The following is a 17,954-nucleotide window of genomic DNA, read 5'->3' on the forward strand; positions in this document are numbered from 1 at the left end:
AAGTAAAATAAAACCATATATGTGACTGCGACTTTGCCATATGAGCTAAACAGGAAAATAAAGAAGTAGATTATTAGTAGACTGGTAGGGTTAGAATAAGTTGACATGTACTTGCAAAGTTATAGTCAGTAGAATGTCTGTTGGGAGACCATCACAATAAAGAGTTAATAGAAAATAAGCAGACAGTCTACATATATTCTAATGAGAGTTAGTTGACATGTAGGTGCAATGTTACTTATTACCAACAGAATGTTCAAAAGGGACCATCAAAATAAAGTGTTACCAAATTATTAAAATTGTTGATGCCAAAAACTTTCCTTTTTAACTATCCATCCAACCAACAAAACATCCAACCATCCATCCATCCAAACAACCATCTATGCAATTAACCAACCATCCATCCATCTTCCATTCATCCATTCAATCAATCAATCAATCAACCAACCATCCATCCATCCCTCCATCATCCCTTCCATCCATCCACTTATCTAACCAACCAACCATCCATCCAACAAACCAACCAAACATCCATCCATCTAACCAATCATCAAATCATCAATCACACAACAACCATGTTTGAGGTTTATGGAATTCACTTGATCACATGTATATCCCATTTTCTCCGAGTTATATCCAGATTCAAATTTACCAATCTATAGACATTCTATATACTGTAAAAACACTCTGTGATTGGTCGTATTATGTGTCAATCATGTGTGTGGTTCTTTGGAAAAATGAGCAGACCAGATTTCATGTGAGACTAGGGCTACTGTTACTGTCAGTAATGTGTGTATAGCCTTGTCAGGATTGACTGGTAATATAAATATACAGGCAGATGGTTTCTGTGCAATGGCTCTTCAGTGATTTATTAAAATATGTGCTTTTTCTAACAGCTGAACTTCGGTGCCTGCCTAGAATCAGAGCAAAATAAGATCAGAACAGCACTGCTGAATAGTATCATTTCAACACCTAACACATACAGAGTTGCAAATACAAGGTGCTGATGCATGCTGGGAACCGTTGCAGATCTCTGCTGAAAGAGCTGATTGTAATTGTTAGAAAACTCAAGAAAAAGACACCCCACTCACCTGTGTTTATGCATGTGATTAGTGTGTGTGCGATTGAAGAAAGAAGAAAAGAGTAAAGGTTGAGAAACTGAGCGGTACTTTGTGAATATTCATATGAACATTTGAATATTCATGTTCATGAATCCATGCATGCTTAATGAGATGAAGTGTTTATGCTGCCTCACAGTAAATTTGACTCTAATCTGAGTGTCCTGTGTTGTTGAATAGCTGCCGCTGAGATATAAAACCATCAGAGGTGGAAAAATTGATTTCTGGAAGCATGTGTGCTGGAGAAAGATTTGGTGTAATCTGCGTTTAAGAGAGGGACTTGTCGTCAAGGTCAGTCTTTTCCCTCTGAGAGGCGGCAGTGTGAAGACATTTCTCGGGTGGTGAGGGGGCTGCTGGGAAGGAGATTTGTAGCCAGTGGTGAGGGGAACAGAAAGAGTTTGGAGATTATGCCACACATGCATAAATCTGGAAGGCGGTAATGTGAGCTGGAATGGGAAACTGGTGGCCATATCTCTCAGAGAATACACCACACGATCATGTTTGCTGAAGTAATGTACAAAACCAAAATGAAAATGCTCTTTTGAAGCTTGGGAAACTTGGAGTTATAATTTATGTTTCATTTGAAGTGTCAACTGTTTCTCCTTATTCCTTGGAAATATACATAAACTGGATAGCCACAAATTAAGAATTTGTTCCCACATTTTAATTAAGTTGTCACCAAGAACTAAAAATGTATTCCTTCTTTTCAGTAAACACAATTCCCAATGTGTTCCCTCATATTAGTTAAATACTGGCCATTTATTTTTTAAGTTTGTTCCATCGTTTAAAGGGGTCATATGATGCTATTAAATTTTTTCCTTTCTCTTTGGAGTGTTACAAGCTCTTGGTGCATAAAGAAGATCTGTAAAGTTGCAAAGACTAAAGTCTCAAATCCACAGAGATATTCTAGCCACTCACTCTAGACCGCCATCCGTTCCTCACTCTAGGCACCCGTCTGTTCCTCACTCTAGGCCGCCATCCGTTCCTCAGTTCCAACTTTGCAAGGACAGTCTGGCAATTCTGACTCACAGCCTGTAAGTAAGTTTTTTATATTCAAAGAATATGCCACTGATTCAAACGCACTGATTCAAGTTTTGAGCAGTGTTGAGTAGCGTTTGTTGTTTGTCGTTTTTCCAATCACAAATGCAGACATGGTTTTATGTTTACGCAGTGCAATACGCAACACGTAAAAAGACAGTATAAGTCATTATAATCAGTAATTATGTCCCCACTGGATGCAACAAATATATAGTTTATAATGGGTTTTATTTTTTTTGTCTCATCGTGCCGGGAGACGTCATAACAGTATGTTAAGGGGCGTAACATTTCCATCACACACTTGAGGAATTCAGCCAAACACAACGCACTGGATAGCTTGCCAATCAGCGTACACCTCGCTTTTTAGAACGATGAGCTTAGTAAAAATCAACGTGTTTCAGAAAGATGGGGCATAGAGGAGCAAGAATAATGTACATTATGTGGAAAATAACATGTTTTTTAAACCTTAAACTAAACACATTGCATTACACCAAATACAACAAAATGTTATTTTTAGCAACATCATATGACCGCTTTTTAGTAAATCGTAGACAGATAATTTAGATTTAGTTCCCCCATTTTAGTAAATTATGGACACGAATTAAGAAATTGTTCCCTTGTTTTAATTAAAACCACAAATTAAGAATTCAGTCATTCATTTAAGTAAATTATTATACAGTTTTCTTCCCTTGTTTTAGTATTCAGTAACAAAAATTGAAAGTAAAAGTTAAGTGAGGCAAAGTACGATGACCCATACATGGAATTTGTGCTCTGGATTTAACCCAGTAAACAGACACACTGTGAACACACCCAGAGCAGTGGGCAGCCAATACTGCGGTGCCCAGGGAGCATTTGGGAGTTCAGTGCCTTGCTCAAGGGTCTCACCTCAGTTGTGGTAGTGAAGGTGGTAGAGAGAACTGTACATTCACTCCCTACACTGACAATCCCTGCCGGACCTGAGACTCGAAGCCTTGACCTTCAGGTTACAAGTACACCACTCTATCCATTAGCATAAGACATTGTTGAGATCTCTTCTCAAACATAACAGAAATAAAACATAAAACAAAACATAGTTTTTCTGAGAAAAAAGTCTTAGGTGTAACTTTGTTTGCTCTCCATTTAAACTCACTGGTTTATAAGCAATTGAGATATTAATTAATAATGTGATTTTTCTTCCCTGATGTGCCACATTCAAACTCACTTGCTGATTTAATGTGCCAAAATATGCATAATCTTTGTTGATGTAAAATGCAAAACACTCTTGTTGGTTTTCATCATGAAGCACTTAAATGCTAAAATTCATTCTGAATTGAATTAGGTTACAAATCACTGCTGTCAGTAATTCAACAATAATATGCTGACAACAGTTTGTAATTTGCAGGTTCTAGACTTCCAGAAATTATAATTACAAATCTGGGATGGATCCAAACCATCCTGTGACAGCTTTAAATATCCAGGCTTTATAAATTTCATGCCTGAAAATAGACCCTACGTGAGATGTTTATAATCATATGGACATTATATGGATGAGTGTAAATGAAGCCAAAGCATAGACACACCATTATTAAAGCAGATGCGTGATTACATGTGCCAAAAATGGCTCTATCATGTAGGAGCAGAATTCCCAGTTACCCCCTCGGATCACAAGGGAACACTGACTCCATCTTTCCTATGGAAAATTCAAGTGGTAATTCCAGATGAGTCCAGCTGATTAGTGCAGCCGCAGGAGGGGCCTGTGGGTAAATCTCTGATTCGCACCCTCGGTGTGGTCAAAGTGAGGCTGTTGCTCCATTTAGGGAGTGCAGCGATGGCTTTTTAATCATCTCTGAATTACATCAAACTCTGCAGGATTATCTCCCCTGCTGCCATCTGCCTCTTAATTAAATTGTCTTTAGACTGAGTTTGTCTATTGGGATGATATGTGAGGATTTACCTAAAGGAAATCAATCAAATAACCCCATGATCCCTTCGAAACACTTTCTTGAGAGCTTTCTTTTTTTCTCCTGACCTGCAGCTGGTTCCCTATCCCTGTGTAAAACACCCTGTTGGTAAAGATTTTCTGGTTATCTTTACACCAATGATTACCAGTGTAGTTTCCCCAATGGCAAGGGTCTCATATATAATCTCATATAGCCCCTCAAGTGTTAGTAATTTATCCTTAAATCCAGTCCACAAATCAATTATCATTTTCTAAGATTTGATTTGGACTTTAATGTGATCCATGTCTTAAAAAGCAGTGATTTTTAAAATTTACTTTTTGTTGACAAGGACTCAAAAATAAGACAATCTCTTGGAAGGGACCTTCTTCACCTTTTATAAAGTGGTAGATTTTAAGTACTGAATGTAATGCAATGTTTTGGATACATTGCATATGCATTACATTGTATTTGGTGCAAAAATACTAAATGGCTACCATTAATAATCAGTAGAGCCATCGACACCGGCTGCACAAGTTTAGGCGCGCTCCTTCAGATGATGAATGCTCATAAATTTAAATACCTGACCATTACATCAAAGCCGGCTTGTGATGTTTCTTGTCTCTTAATAGGACCGCTACCTGCCTGATATTCAAGGAGCAAATTACAGTTTGTTGCAGGCATCATTAATCCACTAAACATGCAGAGCAGTGTGTGTATGAGGGTGAGATGAGGCGCTCAACTCTGAAAAGGTCTGTCCATGCATCAATAACTGTGCCAATATATGTATACAGTTAAAATTCCAGGTGCTAAAACAGATCTGTTTGGTAATTTGAGAGCTCTGCTCGATGGTGCTGATCTGTTCCTGAGAAACAGCTGATGTTTTCAGCTACATTCTGCATCTGATTTGTGTACACGGCATTATGTATCTGTCTGAGAGATATGAGGAGAGATTTTGAGGAAAAAAATCCTTCTATCCTCACGTTTATAGCAGGATCATTGTACCAGCATAAAATATTTATGAACCCACTTAGGAGATTCAGGAGGGTGCACGCACACATGCATACTTACACTTTACAATAATGTAACGTCATTGATCTGTAAAATAGGCTGTGCTGGTTTATTCTCTTAGAGTGGTTTGATGGTGGTGAGCCATACTGGCACAAACAGTTGCCAAACGTTCAGCCAAGCTGCAAGCTGATCTGCATCCAAATTCTGCTGTCCATCCATGTTCTGCTGCCATAAATTTCCTTAATTTGCCTTGTTCATAAGCTAAGTGTTTTTAATTGATCTCACTTTGACCATTCATCTGGGAAATTCTGTTTACTGAAGTTGTAATTGAGATGCAGAATAAAAATCTATTTGTATTGGACTATTGGTTTTCCACACAAATGCTGCATGATCAATTCTCATTCCAACACTGCAACAGAAGAGGATTTCATATTAGTGACGCTATGCTGTAAGATTACAGTACTGTAGGATTTACTGTAACATTTCAGTACCCTAAGGTTTCAGTTTTGTAAGGTTTTATTGCTTTATATTCAGTATTGCAGGGATGCATTTCTGTAGTTTACGCCATTTTGTAAACGTTTAGTACAGTGTTCATTACTTTAAAATTACCGCCCTCTACATGTCAGTAATGTAGATTTTTAGCACTGTAAAATTTCAATACCTTAAAGTTTAGGTCTGTAAAAGCTTTTATGTTGTATGATTTCAGTAATGTAGTGTTTTAATATTGTGATATTTCAGTACTTTATGGTCTTAATACTGAAAAAATTCAGTAGTGTAGATTTTTAGCACTGTAAAATATCAGTGCAGCAGGTTTAAATATTAAATGACTTAAGTACTGTCGTGTTTTAATAACTGTAATATTTCAGTACAGTCAAACTATAAAATATTACAGTTTAATACAGTTTTAGTTTTGTATAATTTCAGCACTGTGGTTATTACTGTAATATTTCAGTACTCTACACTCTTAATACTGTGAAATATCAGTGCAGCAGGGTTAAATATTAAATGACTTAAGTATTATTGTGTTTTAATAACTATAATATTTCAGTACATTACAGTCAAAAGATAAAATGTCAGTTATGTACAGTTTTAGTTTTGTATGATTTCAGTACTGTGATTTTTTTTTATTACTGTAATATTTCAGTACGTTACAGTCCAAATTTAAGACATCAGCACTGTAGGGGTTCAATGACATAAGATTTCACTGCTTTATGCTTTTAATACCGTAAATTATCAGTGCAGCAGGGTTTAATAATGTATGACTTTAGTCTTTTTTGCTGCAGGGATTCATTATTGTAAGGTCTGAATGCAGGGCTTATTCCTCAAAGAATTGCTGGCTTTGATGTTTGGGTGAAAATGTGTTTCATGAAGTGTAAAATCTCTTCTGAGAGAGAATCTGAATATTATGTGTGTACGTGGGCAGGCAATGAGTACTGATTATGTAAACCCTAACAATGACCTCATGACCCTAGGTCAAAGGTTACAAGGCTTGTGTTCTTCTGTCGGATATACTGAAATACTTCACTATACTGTTGAGGCTTAGAGTAAGACTGAGAAATCTCTGGGACCTAATGTAGAAGTGTGTGTAATTTATTTCATGTGGATAGTTTTAATCATTGAAAGGTCTGGAGGCAGGATTTGAACTGGATTCTCTGGCCAAAAAACTATATATTATGTTCTATGGCCTGACCGGTGCCCATAGAGACAGATGAAAAACAGGTCACTCCAAAACCTGTTCAAGGGTTTTTCCATTCAGTGTCTACATTTATAAAACATTTTTAACATTTGCCATATTTCCTATTCATTTTTACAAAATAATATGTTATCTGTGTTTTTAATTAACTAAAATAAATGATTTGAAGTTAATACATTAGCTGATCTGGTCATGCCTGTGTATTGTGTTTTGGAGGAGTGGTCACTCTGTTTGGGGTGTGGCTAATGGATCTTTTAACTGAATACATAATTAAGTAGCTTCTGAGAAGGAATGGGAACTGGTAAGGTTATAAATAGTTGGCATTTTTCAAGGGTTATATTTGGATTTACAGTTCTGTTTAAATGAACATTTTTAGATGTGGTTGGATTTACTTGAATCACTCCCTATGAATTAAAAATAAATTTATTTACTAATAATATGGTTCTGAGATGGCTATTCACCTTAAAAGACCATTAAAACTAAATTTTCCAGTATATCTTTACGTTTTGTCCAACTATGAACCAGTGATCGTAAAATTAGATGCTGGTAATCCTGACAGCCCTTGACTTGCTGTATGTGATCTGAGTCAGTGTGGGTAGATATGATTGTTACCAGCATAGCAAGAGAATACAGAACACAGAATGAGATTTTGTTGGTTCCAGATTAGATGAGTGCTGTGCTGGAAACATCATTTAAAGTAGCTATTGCTGTCTCTGCACTGCAGCCTGCGGCTGGGAAATGCCATCAGTAATACAAAGAGAAATATCTCAACATAGTATATTGTGTGTGAGCCCAGCTAAAGTGAGCCGAGCCATTCCTCTCCACACCCTTCCTTCGCTGCTTTGATCTGACAAGCTCAAATCTGATTGGCAGCTTCACGAAACCTCTCTGAGTCAGTGTGTGCAGGTTTTTGTACTAGTCCAACTGGAAGCAAAGTTGTGTCATTTTGGCAATGCAAGGTTGATAAAATGAGAACTATTAAAAACGTTGCATATGTTTTTTTCTAATTTGTTAGATTAGCTGCATTAAATCTTTAAAAGATAACCAGAATTTAATTGGAGATTCTTAGTAGCTATTTACCAAAATTATTCACAAGATTAACTGTATATTGTACTTTGGGCTTTATAAATGTCTACAGTGTAAAAAATTTTTTACAAAAATAAAAGATTTCCGACGTTGTACATAAAAAACGTTTAAGTATGTTTCACAATAAATAAATAAAAAGTTGTTCTACTTAGAAATTTCTTCTTTAAAAAGTGTTACTTAACATTTTCTTTGTAATTATTTGTGACATTTACATGCATGTAAAATTTCTTAGTAAGTGAAACTAGTTTTAAAGCCATTTTTTTACTGTTGTACTTTTTAATTGTCAATGGACAGAAGTTCTACAGTCTACACATTTTTTTTTTTTTTGCGTGCATGTTTTTATAAACCTGCTATTATATGAATTATTTGTATACTTTATCTATACTGACACTGCTGTATGTGAATTAATAAAAAATAATAATAAATTGTTTATGCACTATCGCAAACAGCATATGACACTGCTGTCATTATATATATTTTAATTTATAATTTCAACATTACTAGGACACTGTTGTGCCATATTATTTTGAGTATTGTTTTAATTATAATTTTATAATTTAAGCATATTTTATTTCCTCGACTGCCTACTAAACTATTTCGAATAGCTGCATGTGCAACAAACCGTGGTTGATTTCTTGACATGTTAGTCGATTGGCCAGAACAGTTTATGCTGCTAGTCGAAGTCTGGCTATACGAGAACAGGCCAGAATAAGACACAATATGGGCAGTAATCAAAAATCTGTCTTTTTAATCAGTAGAAGCCATTAGCTTCTCCACTAGAGAGTATTGTTTTGGATTGTGCACATCACTCTGACCTTTCCAGCCTTGGAAAGAGGCGAGACGGAGATGGAGAGACAGCAAAAGAGCAGGATTATTCTGAACTGAATGCCGTTGTGTGTGCAGATGGAGTTTGTGTCACACTGGAATTGTAGATCATATCAAGTGTTGCTCAGACGTCAGATTAGGCCTAATATACGTCTGCCCTCATCATGACGTCCTGTGCCTTACAAACTACTCGAATTTGTCATGCTGTTCCAACATTAACTGTGAAATAAATCATGTGGTTTGGAAGATGCCATTCTGATGTTTGTTTTCTCCTCGCTGATGGCTCTATTCCTGTCGGGCTCATTTTCCCCAGTCACAAAGAATCAGCCAGAAAAACCAATGCAGACATCCAACACCAAATGAGAGTAGAAATTGGCTTCGGCGAGTAAATAAAATTCAATGGCCAGTTGAATTTTTAAGAATGAAAGTTTAACCCTCTCTGAATGATGTGAGGCTTTTGGAAGACAGAAACCATGTACTAGTGAAAGCATCTGTCGCATCTACTTTTACATCTGTAAATTTGCCATCAGAAGTTTATCTAGGTTTTTCCTACATTGAAAATTTTTTGGCGGTCGCCAAAACGATTTTTTGTCCCGCCAAAGCCTTATTTGATCTGTAATTGGGTTTTGTGAGTGAAGCAGGCTACTGAAGGAGTGACAGAGAGAACGAGCACAGACCAACCCCCCCCCCGCGCGGACACTCTCCGTCTTCAGTTCTGTCTTTGCTCTCTCCCTCACATCAAAATCAGCTGATCCCAGGGTCGTCGCTAGTGGGGTGAAAGTTGGTGACGATTACAGGGGCACACGGCTGAGGGGGTGCCCCTGGCGATCTCAACCGTCTGGCAGAGGCCAGCCTAAAAAGACGCTCAGGACAGTTGACAGGCCACTGCTGCTTGTGGTCACAAAAGCTTACCATTTTCACCTGTTGTTAAACCTTGCCACTTGTCGATTTAAACATTAAAAAGACTTTAAAGCATTCAAACACAAGACGCGGAAAAGCTGAACTGAGAAGCTGTTAACTGTTGAACTAGTGATGCGCTAAAAGGTCATGCGCAAAAGATGCGGCTCTGAATCAGAAGAGCCAGCTCGCAATGAGTGAGAGCGGCGCCGGCTCCCAGTTTTTTTCCTTTGGCTGCTTACCTCAAGGCAGAACTTTGTTTTGATTGGTCAGCAATCGCATCGTGGCCAATCAGATGTGAGTATATGGGATCACAACATTATGTAAAAACAGAGGGGGATGAAGTAAACATAGACAGTAAAAGAAATGGACACAGCGACCCCATTGAAACTCAATTGAGACAAGTGAAGCCCAGTTTTAGCTATTTTTAGCACTTCCGTTTCTGACGCGCAGACTCAAACTAAGCTTGATGACATCAGCAACCTCTCTGACAGATGTACATCTTCTAGTAGCTCTGCGTGCAAACTGCCATCGTTAATCTTGCAGAGACAGCGAGCTTGAGCGGGGAGTTCTTTGGCGTGAGTGAGCAGGAGTAAGTATTCTGATTAATTATTTTTTATAGTATTTTAAAATGTAACGCCAGTACGCCATATTAAGTTAATTGCCTGCGAGCTTCTCCTCCTGTCTGTACGGTAATGCGACAGAGAGTCGAGTGGTTATGACGCAATCGTTAGCCTATTTTTACAAAAACTATTTCTACGGGGCCATAATGTAACATAGAAGGCAATGGAGCCCTTTATACATTGTCGTGTATCTTTAGAAATAAATAATGGACAAATGGAGTCTTTAAACGCCTCAGATGTAAAGTTATTCGCTGTCAAAGTGACGCCAAAATGAATGGGAGGTCAATGGGATGCTAACGCAAGCGAAGTTCTGCTACAAGATGGCAGCACCCGGCCGACTTCAACTTCCGGTCGGCTTCCTTGCCGCCTGGAAGTAAAGCGGCACTCCACTGCAAGTTAACGACAACGTTAATGGAGGGGAGACTGTGTATTGTAGGGCTGCTCCGATCACGATCGGCCGATCGTTAATGCGCATCTCGTCAGTAAAGCCGGTTCTCTAATCAGCGGTAAATTCCCTCAGGTGCGTGATTTCACATAGAGCAGCTGTTACTACACAGAGCCGTTGTTAACGGAGAAGATGCGCAAATAAACGCTGAAATGAACATGGATTTGTGCATCTTGTCAGCCCTAGTGTATTGTGGCAACATCAGTTCCTTCAGAGAGAATCTTCTCAAAAACAGGGCAGATAATCACAGAAAGAAGAAATAGGATCAGTCCATCAAAGCTGAGGCATCTGATTTTTTTTCAATGCCAATCTTTACTGAGGACATTAATACGATTTGCTTGAGTTTGGTTCTAGTTCTGTGGATTTATTTGCGGTTTTGTTGTTAATTTTTTGCAATAAAATGTTTTATTAAAATATTAAACAAAAGAATGGTTTTGTAACAAAATAAATGCACAAAATTAGGCAATTATAAGGATTCTCATAAAAATACTGCACATGAAAGGGTTTTCAACACACAAAACATTAATTTTTTAAAGTTATGGTAAAACAAAGGCCTACAAAAAATCCTAAATTAAGAGCCATTCAGGAGTCGAAAGAGCCGGCTCTTCTTTGGGAGCTGAGCCAAAAGAGCTGGCTCTCTGAAAAGAGCCGAACTTCCCATCACTAGCTTGAACACAGAATTTGCCTTATTTTGCTCTTGTACCATCAAATACAAATACCGTCAAATTCATACCGACTTGGAAAGTATGTTCGAAAAAACTGTCGGTTATGTCTTAAGTGAAAGTAAAATTTTAGAAAAAAATTTGACGTGTATTATATTGGATGGATTCATTGTCTCTTAAAGTGACCGCGCCTAATTTAGCTTTATAGCTGCTGTAATGTTAATCCAAGAAAATGAAAGAAAGAAAATCACACACTGCTTTTGACTGAATTACTTTGTAGTTTTAACAAGAATTAATGCACAGTCAAACCAGCAATTATTCAGACACCAGATATATTTTTTTATATATTTTTTTACTAGTAGGTGCAGGACACTTTAATACATTTATGCAGGTGAGTATAGCCAAATAAAGTGAACTGCGACATATTATACCCAAAAATTCTTCATACAGTGGACCACTAGTGAAATTGATTAATAATAATAATAATAATAAAATTGGGACCAAAAATTTTTTCAGCACCATATAAAAAAAAAATCTATACAGTTATGAGGTGTTTTGTGTGTGTGTGTGTGTGTGTGTGTGTGTGTGTGTGTGTGTGTGTGTGTGTGTGTGTGTGTGTGTGTGTGTGTGTTGACAAATCTTTCACGATGTCCTAAAAGCCAGGATTCCCACACAACACAGCTGCTAAAGTCTGATTTGTGAATTAATGACTCCTTTGAGCCGATTCATTATAATGAATGGTTAAAGCAATTGGTCTGCCCCTCAGTGTCTGAATCGGTGTATAACAAATCATTACTTCTTAGAAGAACATACACATCTGAAATGAGAAAGTAAGTGTGCTTACCCCATTTAGCAAGAGTGTTAAGTAAAATTTAGCCTTAATAATCCACAGTATGTATACGCCTATGACAATGTGTAGTAAATTACCTATAAAATAATTTAGTTTAAAGTTAGACTGGAGTGAGATGACTGGAGTTGCTAGCTAGCTGCTAATTTTATTAAATTTTATATGGTAAAAAAATACACTATTACACCTTTTAACATTATGTTTTTAATTGATATGATTATACTAAAATAATTATCAGGTCTATCAAAAAAGGATTTTATCTTTCTTAACTATGAATGCCAGTCGTGGAAAAATCACAGCTTTTTTTGCAAAGAGGGCAAGAAAAGATGACAGTGATCTTTTTTTCATGAATAGGATAAAAAAAACTGTTTCTTTGTATTTGTTCTAAATTTAACATTTATTATCAATATTGGACTTGTGGATCATGTGGGTACTAGGGTACTCTTTGCTGTGTGTGGATGACCATGTCGGTCAGCCACCACCGAAGACCAATTTTGACCCAGGAAAAACCCTGATATATATATATATATATATATACACACACACACACACAATTTTTAATGGAATTAAATGGCCGCTAAGGAATATTGCTGGTAAATTCACTCAGTCTATTTTGGATCCTATACTCATCTCTCAACCTGTCAAATGATACAGATGTCACCATCTTAGATGCCACCATCTTGTGACAGGAAGTTCAGTTTGAGAACTTGAGGCTTGTTAGCTGTGACACACACACACATACACACACTCAGGTGTTAAGTGACTCTGATCCTGTAGGTTTAGTCTCTGCATAGCCGGGGCGTCTGCAGAAATCTCTCATAACTCATCTGTTAATGCCCAGGCGGAATAAGCCCATCGATTCAGGCATATACGTCTGTCTGGAAAATCTCCTCAATGCAGCTTTAATCTGATTTATCATGCGGAAAGGAGCTGAAAATCCTGGGCCGCCCATTTACTGAATGCAGTTATGGGTGTGTGTGATGTGCACTGACCCATATTAATTTAAACAGACAGCTGTTATGTCATGTGAGGCCATTTGTTTATGCAGTTCACAGCTATTGTGTTTAAACAGCTTCTTCAGGCAGATGCTTAAGGTGCCCGGAAAATGATTTTTAGGCAACAGCAATCTGAGTGAGAGCAACAGCGCCCCCAGGACCTCATGTTCTGTACTGCAGTCAACAACAGCAAGAAAAGAATGCTTCTGGATGTTTTCCTTAGAAAACAAAATGCTGTAGGTTGTACCATGAGGATGTTAGAATGTAATACCATAGTACTTTGATATTGATAATGTGGAAATATAAAGTCACTCATTTGTTTAGTCACTTAACACTATCATTATTTTGATCATGTAGCCTTGAAATGGTGACCAAATTTTCATTATTCAGTCAATTTTTCCCTTACACTGTGAAGAGAGAAATAATGGATCAAGTATATGTAAACATTGGAATGTGTCCGATTTGGCCATATCTGTGCTGACTACATATCTGTAGGCCTTTAAATTATTCCTGAATTTTTTGTGGATCAAAACCAGTGGTCAGTATTTTTCTTGATATTCCTTCTCGGGAGTTTTTGAATTCACCGCTATTACTCATAAATTGTTTAATGGAAGGCTAGCCCACTTTTCGATTACCACATTCATTCAATTGCGTATGCTTCCATTATTCTCGAGCTGCTTTGGATAAATGTATATTTACAGGTTTGAGCCTATTTCAAAGAATACTATTACCAGCACTATTATCAAAGGGTGCTAATTACCATCATGATGTTTTCTGTAAGAATAAACATTTAATGTAGCTAGCTCAGTTTGATCACACATATAGTTAACCTTAAAACATTTACAATGTTAACATGTAAAATCCCCCCAAGTACCCTGCTACTAAAATTAAACTGAGGTAACTTAGTGTTAGTCTTGAAAAAATAACCGTCAGAAAGGTTCCCAATACATTCAACATCGATTGATTCTAGAGCACTACTGATATTTTGGCGGGAAATATGGTTCTCTTGGTAAACTGTCGTGAGGAAGAGACATAGCCTATTTCTCTCCGTATTTGCGTGAAAATCTCTCCTATACGCACGTTTCGAAGCAGTTTATTAGTTCAGACATGTTTCAGACATTTCTACATTTCTGAGACTGACTGAACTGTAGACTCGGAGAAGCGCGCGCATGTTTATGTGTGTGTGTGTGTGTGTGCGCGCGCTCATGTGCGCGTGTGTGAGGTGCTCTCGTTCGCGCTGGGTGAGTCCAGACTGCAGACGGGAGAAGAACCCAAGCACTGCTGTGGTTTTATTAGGACAGACGGAGGATTGCAGAATAACCGTGCGACTCCTTGAGCTCGTCGATCAGCCGAAAGATGATGTTGATGAAGATGATGATGGTGTCTGTGGTCATATGAAGAGGTTTATATGTAACCTATGTTCCTATGAGGGATCGTCTCTGATCGTATGAAGGGTTCATCAGACACGGATATAAACACTTTCAGCGGTGTTTGTGCACAGATCGTCGCGTTTTATAAGATGAACATATTCACCTATGTGTTATTGCAGCGAGACAGAATGATGCTGTAAGTTCACAACGCTTCGGATTTTAAGGCGTGTGTGTGTGTGTGTGTGTGTGTGTGTGAGGGAGAGAGAGGGAGAGGGAGAGAAAGAGCATATATTATATTTAAGATTAAATGCTCTGTGAGTGTGTGTGTGTGTTCAAAATGAAAGTAATCAATAAATATATAAAATATATGCTTTTCATCTATCTATCTATAACTTAATAATAACTTATCATATATATTGTCTTATTATCTCATTTTACTGTTAAACCTTTGCCAGACTTCTTAATGTCAAGATCCAAGACAATTCACAGGCATTTGGGTCAGTATTGTCTGTGAAGCTTTCTTCTGGATTAATGACTCTGTCTTGTAGTTATTGGAGAAACGACAAATATTTCACCACATGGATAAATCAGACATTGTTAGAAATTGAGAGGTGCTCAGGGCCAAAAAATAAAAATAAAAAAGCCCCTGTAATGAATGTATTTATTTATTAATTTTTTTCTATAACCTGATTTGTGATTAAGTTTGATATAAGTCCCATTAAGGGCTTCATATTGGCATTTAGTTCCTTTAAGACCTGGAACCTTTCCATTGCACAAACGTTTTTTTTTACATCATTAAAATGTTCTTGAGAGTAAGAAAGAAAATGGCTGTTTTAAGAACTGTTCACTGAAATGTTCTTAGGGGAACCAAAAAATTATTCTTCACTACAGAAAACTTTTGGAACCCTTGTTTATTAATTAATCAAATGTAAGTGCAACATTTGACATAGAAAGATGTAAAAAAAAAAATGAAAATCACTCCCTTCATAAAATTATGCTTTATTAACAAAGTTTGGGGGGGGGGGGGGGGGGGGGGGGGCACGTTCAGTTAATTAACCTAATTAACACGAGAGGAGCACAATAAGTAATCAACCCAATTAACAAGATAAGATACACAGCAGATTTACCAACCTGATCTCACGGCAATTCGTACATATTTTACGAGGTGGCTTATTCGTACGAATTCGTACGACCACACTCGTAAGTTGCACAATTCGTAAGAATTTGTACGAATGACCTACACCTAACCCCGCCCCTAAACCTAACCGTCACTGGGGTTTAGACAAATCGTATAAAATCGAGTAAGGCCGTACAATTTCGTACGAATATTTCGCCACCTCGTAAAATAAGTACGAATTGGTTGTGAGATAGCGTGGGACTGACCTATGTTCCTTGACTGATTTTCCAGAATCCCTCCGCCACCCCTTCTCCGCACTTACAACTGTTTCTGTCCTAACCTTTAGGGGGGATACTCTGGGTCCGGGCCAGACAGCATGCCAAATACGCATAACCTTTACTCTGTTTATTATATGTAAGTGTGAACTTGTGGAATGTCCAAAAAATGTCCTTGAAAATCAAATAAATTTAAAAATTGCTGGTCCTCATGGTCATTTCATTGTTTGGTACAGTCTAGTGAAGATCCATGCAGAAAGGCTTTAGAATGGTTGGATAAAGCTGTTGAATCATCATTCAAAAGGCTCTAAAATGAGCAGCTGTCTTTAATAAGTGCTGTGCCACTCAGTGAAGTTGATTTCTGAATTGATCTGATTTAGAATTGAGGACTTGATGCCAGGTGCTGTGGTATCTCTGTCCACACAGAATATTAAATCAATCTGGGCAATTTCAGCCCAGCTGGCTCGGACTACGTTGGGTTGTTTATGTGTGTGTGTGTGTGTGTGTGTGTGTGTGTGTGTGTGTGTGTGTGTGTGTGTGTGTGTGTGTGTGTGTGGGTGGGTTATCCGTTATGTCTGCTGCTGTTGGATTAGTTCTTCATATAAATCTCACAGGAGCTAAAAGATTTCCCACAGAAATACTGGTCCAAATATCACTTCCTCAGTGTGAGCTATGAATTCAGAGCCCTCTTGAATAAACCTTGTGTACACATAAAACTTGAAACGCCAGGCTCAGAAGAGCACGCTTGCCATTTGTTACACCCACGTGGGCATTTCTAAAAAGCAGGCTTGACGTGACAATGTGCTTGCCGTCATGCAAACATTTGACCCGGTGCATTTAATGTCTCCAGTGGCAAAAAAATCATGTGCGTTTCATTGTGATCGCTGGTTTTACAAATGTCATCAGCGTGATCGACGGCACTCGTGGTGCAGTAAAGGCACCGGCACAGAATGAATTCACTTTCGTTACTCCTGTGTGCAAATAATATGATGTACAAATAGGTCCGACTGATGTCATTTCGACAGGGCCTGGATAAATTTCTGATTCTGGTATTTTATTAGATAGTAGCGATGTTATCTGGCTTTACACTCAAGCTGTGAGACTCTGCTTCTTGTGTTCACTCTGCAAACGTGTTTGCAGCACTGTGTGAGGTGTTTTCAATTTCAATTTCAATTTTCAATTCAATTGACCGGGGGGGGGGGGGGTTGGGGTGGGGGGGGGGGGGTATTTTTTTTATTTTATTTTTTTCCCTCTCTCAGGGTACCCTGTATCTGACTGCAAGCACCAATCCTTAGGGAGTAAAGGGTCGTTTACATGTTATACTTTACCTGTAAATATAAAATCTGTCTTTGTTTACCCAATGTCGTTTAAACCCGTTTGACTTTCTTCCATAGAATACAAAAGAACCGAATCCTTTATGCTTAAATGCTTAAAATTATGCTAAAAGTTTTCAATTTGTGTTCTGCAACTATGATAAATTTGTTTAAGAAACGAACCAAAATTTTCACAAAAGTTATTCACTAACCATCTTCGCCTACAGTGAGCCACTGCTATTGGATTAGTGATTCGGTGAGTCAACTTTGTGTCTAATATAAAATAAAAGATTTGTTCTAAGGAAATAATCATTCATTACTCAGACACAGTGCTACTTCTCAGAAACTAGAAAGATTGTAATATAATGCACAAGTTGTATGTACTAAAGTCAAAAATTCAATATTTTTGGATGAATAAATATAAAATAATTTCTGGGAAAGTAAAATAATAATTAAAATAATACTGAAAAACAAACTAAATGCTTTTAAAAGAATGAATCATTAATGAATCAGACTTTACCTCTCATAAACTCTCATAAAGTCGTATGTTCTACTATTATAGTTGAATATTAAATCATTTGGGGTAAATAAATAAATTTAAAACAATTTTAAATGACAAACGATTTGTTCAAATACAAATGAATGATTCACGAATCAGACTCAATGATTCAATGCTACTTCTCTTATGAACTAAAAAGATTCATTGTAATATAGTGCACAAGTTGT

The 17,954-nt window shown here is 37.4% G+C and overlaps 1 protein-coding gene across 2 annotated transcripts in view; it reads left to right on the plus strand.

The window, feature by feature from the left end:
• The window catches only part of LOC132125127 (leucine-rich repeat and immunoglobulin-like domain-containing nogo receptor-interacting protein 1), a 73,094-nt gene that overhangs the window by 35,388 nt on the left and 19,752 nt on the right, over window positions 1–17,954 (plus strand). Inside the window, exon 1 of one of the 2 annotated variants that reach the window (XM_059536368.1) lies at window positions 14,383–14,719. The exons of the other annotated variant lie outside the window; for it this stretch is intronic. The gene's annotated coding sequence lies outside the window, so the exon portion shown is untranslated. Of the gene's footprint in view, window positions 1–14,382; window positions 14,720–17,954 lie in introns of those variants that run through there. 2 annotated transcript variants of the gene reach the window in all.

The sequence above is a fragment of the Carassius carassius genome, chromosome 43 (genome assembly GCF_963082965.1).
Source record: "Carassius carassius chromosome 43, fCarCar2.1, whole genome shotgun sequence".
Classification (NCBI taxonomy): Eukaryota; Metazoa; Chordata; class Actinopteri; order Cypriniformes; family Cyprinidae; genus Carassius; species Carassius carassius.